The 8596-nt window shown below is 27.2% G+C and overlaps 1 non-coding gene across 1 annotated transcript; it reads left to right on the top strand.

Annotated features, from left to right (window-relative positions):
* Positions 1-4671: 4671 nt before the first annotated feature.
* On the top strand, positions 4672-4745 carry TRNAV-AAC (transfer RNA valine (anticodon AAC)). The gene has a single exon. It is a non-coding gene; the product is annotated as a tRNA-Val (tRNA).
* The last annotated feature ends 3851 nt before the right edge of the window (positions 4746-8596 follow it).

Genomic DNA, 8596 nt, shown 5'->3' with positions numbered 1-8596 from the left:
CTATAGCAGGAGAAAAAAATGACAAAGGCGAGGCCATTGAAGGATGCAATGGGCAAGAATAGGGCTGTTATGTGGTTATGGATGTTGTGCACTTGTGGGAACTATCACATGAAGTATAATTTGAAGCATGTTGTATTTTGAAAAATATGTTTTATTTTGATGAATTTGTGTAGTTGTGATATATGTGGCTATATGATTAGGATATATTTTGTAATATGGCTGACTTAGTATATAAATTTCCCTCTGGATGTATGTGAACCGCCACACAATAGAAAGAAGAACTAGGAGTTTCTTTTGATAGATATTGTGCTGGAGGTAAACTGTTATAAGAATGATGTATGTTGCTTGTGGTGAACTTCCAATGTGATATGTTGCCTCATGATGTTGGGCTTCAATGAAACCTTAATGGTATCTTGTGTTGTCATTTTGAGGATTATAGCTAAACTTAAAAAGGGAGAAGTACAGGTCCACAACAGAATTTTCATCCCAGTACTCTCCTACTGTTTTTTTTAACATTGATTCAAAACTTCTAGCGAAAAAAAAAGTACTCTCTTGCTGCTGAAAAATAAGTTATATCTTCCAGTATCAATAACGACGTTAATTAATATTAAAAGCAAAAATTGTAGTGTTACATGTTGCGCAATAAATGTTAATAATCAAATGATTAATCTAATCTTTGATTATGTTTTGGTTCGTCTTTTACAAGTTTAATTTTACAAGTTCGATTTTACTCAAACAAAGACTAAGTAAACAAAAATTATAATCCGACTCATTGAATAATTCAAAAAACACATACTAACAACTGATAGCATATCGTTTTGGAAATTTATATGTCAACAAATCTTAACAGGTTATTTCTTTCTGTTTCTTTTCTTTCTACATTGTCATTTTTTGAATTTAAATTTGAATTTGGAACGATGGTGTATTGGGGATCATCTGTCATCAAAATGCTGTATCTAATCTACTGTTTACTCAACGTAGAAATTAATTAGATCTCAGGTTTAATGACTGTTGCTTAATTTGAGGAATAATGGTTTTGGAAATCGTCTAATATAATTAAAAGCTTAATTTGTGGACCATCTGTCATCAAACCGTTGCTTAATTTGAGGAATAATGGTTTTGGAAATTGTCCAATATAATTAAAAGCTTAATTTGGGGACCATCTGTCAAAAAAATTTATTTATATAAAATGCTGACAGTTAGAGGCCGGGCTGACCCGCCAACATATATTTATAATTCAATTGAAATTCTATCCTTCTTCTTTTATAATTAAATTACTAAATCTGATTTCAAATTTTGGAAATACAAATTTGTGAAATTCCAAAGACTATCGACATTAATCCTTGCAAAAAAAAAATTATTTATATAAAATGCTGACAGTTAGAGGTGGAAAACTGGGCTCGGCCCGGAGGGCCGACTCGCCAATATCTTTTTATAATTTAATTGAAATTTTATCCTTCTTCTTTTATAGTTAAATTACTAAATCTAATTTCAATTTTTGTAAATATAAATTTGTGAAATTCCAATGACTAACGACATTAATCCTTGCAAAACAATAATTATTTATTTTTATTTTATAAACCTGATTGTAGTAAATGAAATATTTAGTAAGTGTTGAACTCATCCCTCCAATGATTGCTACGAAATGATACTGAATGAATTGCGTTTTTATATTATAGGTAAAAGCTGATCTTTTAAATCCATATTTGCTTGGTGTTATTGTTACCTTGATTTTGTTGATGAATATTATAGTTAGCAATGATTTGTATGCATTTTTTTATATCCCTTCCTCATGTTAACATGGTGTATTATAGCGTATTATGGTGTATTATGATGTAGTTGTATGCAAAATTAATTATCTTTCTAAATAGCATTTTTTTTTTTTGTGGTTGATATTTGCAAAGTTCTGTGTCAATGATGTAATTTTTTTCACCTGAAATATAGAACAAAATACCAACACAGATTTTTGTAAGTATAAAATTTGTAGTGCGATTAACCAATCACGGTCGACGACAAAATTTTTGATCTTTTTTTCCCGTGCATCGCACGGGTAATATACTAGTATATAGATGAGGGAAACCCTCTACCTTCTTCAGAATCTTCTTACAATAATGAGATGATTGAAGTTGTTGGGCTGTCTTAAGTCTTGTACCCAATTAATTAATGAGAGTGAATGTCAGCATTAATAGAAGAACACCATCCAATAAGATATATCACTCATTTCTTAACATTTAATTTTATTTGAGTTAATTATAACCTGAGCATTGAATTGTACACCTCAAGCACCATCAAGGAAGTCTTCGTTGCATCATCAATCCTGTCTAGACTCATTAGTGAACCACTATCAACCATGTGCAACTAAGTAGATCTCCTAAGCTAATAAATTAGGAAAAATTATTTTTTCAGTAACCAGAGATAAGTTATCTCCGGTGAATTTAAAACAACGTCGTTTTGGAGTTATAAGATTAAAAATTTATAATAATAAAAACTAATATAATCCTATAATATATTATAATTACAAAAATACCTTGATTTCCGCTCCAAAACGATATCGTTTTGGACTCACCGGAGATAACTTATCTTCATTTACTAGAGAAATCCTTTATCCAATAAATTATCTCAAGAATTAAACAATTTTTTTCTCTCTCTTTTTTTTGTTTGTTCGCTTAGTGTCAATGGCCTCACTCTTAATCGACTGAGGATAATTTACAAAATTAAAATTACAAATTATTGATTGAGACTTGAGAGTATGAGTCGATAATTAAGAGCGCTGTAATGCACCGTGTAAAAAAACAAATAAATATGATTTAGCTAATTTTTTTAAAGGCCGTTTGATAATTTTGTGATCCTTTAATAACATACCTACCACCTATGATGTACGGACATTCAAAAATATCTAAAATAAGAAGAAAAAAAATATTCATTCAATATCTTAATTATTTTAATTATTATAAATTGTTTTATTTATTATAATAATTAATTTTATATAATTAATTATACTAATATAATTAATTATACTAATCTTAGTATAATATATATATACAACTTTTCTTTTTTGAATATACAATTTCAAACATAAGATTATTAAAAAAAAAAAAATATTAATAAAATAGAACAAAATTGCAATAAAAATTATAATTTTATTACACATATTAACATAATATTAATATTCATATTGTACGTATATTATAATTATATAAATACAATCAAATACAATAATAAAAAATGCGATTTCAAAAAAAGAAAAAATATAAATAATTTTATTAAACACTGATACGTGACACGGGACACGGCACGACACGCCGACACGTTAATTCTAAAAGATGACATATTTTGACACGTTGAAACACGTTTTGATATTAAATAATATTTTAATATATAATATAATTTATATTTAATAGATATAATAGTTCATAATACGTCGTATAACCAATCAAATATTTAAATTTCATAACATAAATATAAAAAAATAATTTTTCGTACTTTGTTAATTTTTCATGTCAAATTTCATAATAAAAAAAAGTTGATTTATAATTTTTTATATATTAAGTTAATAAAATAAAATTAAGATTAAAAAAAAAAACGTGTTCGAGCGTGTCCAAACATTGACCGCGTATCGAAAAAAGTTTATTGCGTGTCAGAAAAATGTGTCAGAACGTGTCAGAAAGTTGATCGCATGTCTCTAAATGTTGACCGCATGTCGGAGCATATCCGTGTAGAACACGTATCCGACAATCAATTTTTTTTTGAAAAACCGTGTCCGTACTTGCTTGCCTACCACCCCAAAAGCGCTCTTCGTTCACTGAAATCATCTATGCTACTCCTCACGTCATGCGTTGCCCTTGTTTTTGTTTTTTTCCTTTTTCTTCCTATTCGTCTGGATGAGTTTTTTTTTTAAATTATTTTTTATTTAAATAAAAATACTTCTCATTTTAAGTTTGTTTAAATATTTTTTAAAAAAAAAGCAAAAAGCAAAAATAACAAAAAATTAAAAATTTATTTTTTTTAAAGCTAAAAATTTTAACATCTAAAAAAAGAAAAAGTCAAAAGTTAAATATTTTTTTCAAAAATTAAATATTTAAAAAAAAATCTAAATAATTTTAACTTTTGTAAAAAATACTTCTAAAATAAGTAAGACATAAAAGCTATTTTTTTTAAAAGACCAAACAAAGAGGCTCTTTTCTCACAACTTTAAATACTTCTTTTTTGGAATTTAAAATTTCTGTTATATTTATTACATTATTTGTAAACCATATAATATGATTTATCATTAGTTATTAAATAGAATATGAGATGTTTAATTATAATGTATTGTTGAGACCCTATGTAGACCACTATATCTATTCTAAAAACATTTTCATGAAATGAATGTTTATTGTGGACCCCAACTTGAGGTTAATGACGAAAATATTTATTATGGTTCAGGACTATCCAATGATCTGGTGCTCTTTCTCACATCATCAATTTTTTCTTTTCCTTTTTATTTCTATTATTTTTTTCTTTTTTAATTTTATCCCTCCATTTACACTAAGAGATTACCTAAAAAAATGGTGGTCCCGGACCACAATAAATAATCTCGGTTAATGACATGCAATAGCCGTACCGTTTCTCATTTCTTGCTAATATAATATTTTGATGGTAGCGTCTCAAAACATGTTTAAAAAGCAAGTTGGTGTCGTGGTGTAGTTGGTTATCACGTCAGTCTAACACACTGAAGGTCTCCGGTTCGAGTCCGGGCGACGCCACTACTACAAACTTTTTTTTTTTGACATATTTGAAAGGTTAATCTGATTTGGTCTCTAAGTTTTTAAATATTTTTTAAAAGTTTTAACATAGAGGAAATATATATTTATAATTTCTTTTCACTTACAATTTTTTATAATTAAATTTTAATTGTTAATTTTTGTCAATATGACAGTTATAATTTATTAAAAATTAATTAATAAAAATGTCCAATAAATCATAACTATCAGGTTGTAAATATAACTTTCCTCTTTAACATATATAAAAAAGTATCCCTTGTACAAATTATATATAAAATAAAATATAATTATATTACATAAAAAAAAAGCTAGTATATAAATGTCAGTTGCTCATCTTGTCCTCTTTTTTTTTTTTTTTTTGGAAACAGGATGAAATAAAAACAGAACCTAAACCAGATTACAAACCATCCTGGGAGTTGTAACCCCCACAAGGTCGTCCTTGTCCTCTGTCTTTAGGGCTTGATGATGTTAACAAATGTTCTTTGTTATTACGAACGAATAATATGTTTTTTTGCAAAATAAATTAAAATTATACGTATAAAAATCTAAGGATTGTTAAACCTTTTATATAATTTTTAATTACTTATTATCGTATCATGAAAAATGGAAAGATTTTTGGATGCTTAACTGTTGAAGGTAGCAGCACAGATTAAATAAGATCGAAAATTATTAGTGCAGAGTCCGGTTCAGCTCGATTGTTTTATTTCTCGAATATTCGTAACTTGCTCTCATTTTGTTAAGCAAGAAAAGAAAAATAAGAGAATAGCCTAAGTGCTATAAATAATCTACTCGCCACAAAACTGGTACCAGAGTGCAATTACACGTTGTTATTAGCTTATAAGATTTTATGATAATTAATTTTTTACCCCCAAACCATATAAAATTTGCACGAGATTACACGTTGAAATCTCCGTGCTATCACTGCATCAGAGAAAAATAATAATAAGACCAATCAATTAAACAACAATCTCATTAAATTCAATGGCCAATAGCAATGGCAGTTTTTGCTGACGAATCCAAGAAGTTAACTTCTATGGGCGAAAGCCAAGGCAGTTTTAGTTGACTCATCCAATGTATTACTTAAATAAGCTGAGATGATAACTATATGATACATCAAGTGAGATAAGATGCATAAATAATTGGAATTTGTAAGGTGTAAACTTCTATGCTTTTTGGGATACCTTATCGAATGTATTACTTAAAGAAGCTGAGATGATAACTATATGATACATCAAGTTAGATAAGATGCATAAATAATTGGAATTTGTAAGGTGTAAACTTCTATGCTTTTTGGGATACCTTGACATCAAGGACAACTGAATAAGCAATCCTGCATTTCTTTTATGTGTGTGTGATGGTAGCTCAATTGGCACATAAGAGTTGAGCAGGTACGGATTTGAATGTGTGTTCGATTTTCCATAGTATCATATTTTTAATTGGGAGGGGTTTAAAGTCTTAATATTGGACACACCCTGAACTTCAGATTCGTTCATAAAGAACTTATGGGATTATCGGGGGATAATCTCCACACAAAAAAATAAAAATGAGTGGGGTTCATGTGAAGTCATGTTAAAAGAATTATGAAAAAGAAAACATAAGCCAAACACACTTTTACGTGTACATAGAAAGTAAAATTATTTCTTATAATACGAGAACGAATAATCTCATTTGTTAGAGACTTGTATCTTAGGTCATATGCCCTTTGATAATTATGCTACCATTTTCTCTTATTTTTTTAGTGGTGGATCCCACCATTTTATGTTTTAGCATAAGATATGTTGTCTCCAATTACATGAGAGTATACAAGCCACACACACACACACATATATATTTATATGGGGTAAATATATATGTGTGTGTTATTACCAATGTTACTATCAATCAATTTCACGGTTAGATCGATTATCTGGATCTAATGGTTATATTTATTTCAATCATTGTATGGTTATGATTCCACATATTTAATGTGAAACCATTAAATATGAAAAATCATAATCATACAAAGGTGAAAATAAATATAAAATATAAAATATAGGAAATCATAACCATACAAAGATAAAAATGAATACAATCGTTGGATCAACATAATCGATCTGACAATGAAATTGATTGGTAGTAACATTATAGTAACACTAATTGATTGTTACAATATTCTTCCTATATATATTTATATAATATTTCTACAGTCACTTTATATAAGATTATTTACAGATACCCCAAAAATAATTTTTACAGTCGCTTTATATATAACAGCGACAGTTGTATGATTATGAATCCCTATATTTAATACTTTCACCTATATATATGACAAATATTTGACTGTTGTACGTAAAACGGTCGCAGAAAAATCAAATTATATATTTATATATGTGTGTGCTTTTTTCTTTTTCATGTTACTTGTAAACCTTTCAACCAATCACCGACAAAAACAATGACAAATCTTTTTTTAACGCCTGTTTCAATTTCTAAATTGAATTATTGGTCAAGTGGATTATTTGCAATTCATATATAACTCATTATTGTCTTGTTTGTGTTTTAGTCAAATGAATGTGGATTGAATTTTAGCCAATGGGATTATTCTGTCTTCCCTAAATGCACTCATCAGAAGGCGTGATTATTAATATTTGGGTTTTTAAGTATCCCTTGGGTGTGAAATTAAGGATATGTTTGCACTTCAATTTTATTCAAGAAAAATGATTTTAAAATAAAAAATGTTTTTTAAAATATTTGTAAAAATTTAATATTTTTTTCAATATAAAAATACATAAAAAATGTTTTTGTGTTTTTATAAAAGGGGATAATATTTCTCATATTATAAAAGAATTTTGTCTCATATAATATAAGAAACATTAATCTCTTTATAAAAAGAGGTTATCGTCTTTCTTACAACAGAAAATAAAATTATTTACTGCAACTCCAAAACGACATTGTTTGAAATTTATGAAAAATGTAAAGTATTTAAATAAAATTCTTGACACTAAAGAAAAATAATTTTTTTAAAATATCTTGCATTTTCCCCCAGTATCGCAAAACAACATTCTTTTAGAATTGCTAGAGATAATTTTATCTCTTGCTGTAGGAAAAGTATTTATCCGTCATAAAAAAAACTTAATATATAGCTTTTGTATCCAAAGAAAATAGTAGCCTCTTAAAAAATGTCTTATATATATATATAACTAATATTTCTCATATTATAGGAGATAATTTTATCTTCTATACACACATAAAAATATGTGGAGCTCATGTTATAAAAAAAGAGAAAAAATGGGCCCCACACACTAATATTTCTCATATATATATATATATATATATATTGTTTAAGAGATTGATGTTTGTTCTTTTAAAAGACATAAAATTAAATTATTTTAAGTGAAAGAAAGAGATATAAAATAAAAATTATAGAAAAAAATGAGATTTTTTTAATTTAAATTTAAAATAAAAACATTAATTATAATTATAATGATATTTTTTAAAGGAATAAATATTTTTCTCATTATTTAGACAAACAAATCTTAATTTTTTTATATAGGAATTAAGTAATCCAATTTGCCCTTTTTATTGGGTGACGTCTGCAAAGTTTCAATATTTTATCTTCATCTAAGAGTACAATTTACTTTCGTACGAACTGCACTCTTTGTGTGCGAGGAAATTATGGTAATAAATATGGGAAATGGAAAAAAATGTGTGTCATTTTAAAGGAGGTAAAATTATATTATTTTAAGTGAGAGAAATAGATAGATATAGAAGAAAAAAGAGTTGACAAAAAAATAAAAATAAAGGTGTGGATCCCATCTTTGTTCTTTGTGAGAGTGAAATGACACAAGTTGTATCAT

The sequence above is a fragment of the Gastrolobium bilobum genome, unplaced genomic scaffold, assembly GCF_033153095.1.
Source record: "Gastrolobium bilobum isolate Gb01-03AN ecotype WA unplaced genomic scaffold, APGP_CSIRO_Gbil_v1 utg7986, whole genome shotgun sequence".
NCBI classification, from domain to species: domain Eukaryota; kingdom Viridiplantae; phylum Streptophyta; class Magnoliopsida; order Fabales; family Fabaceae; genus Gastrolobium; species Gastrolobium bilobum.
Note: the sequence above shows the minus strand (reverse complement) of the source record. Positions and strands in the feature narration are given on the sequence as shown.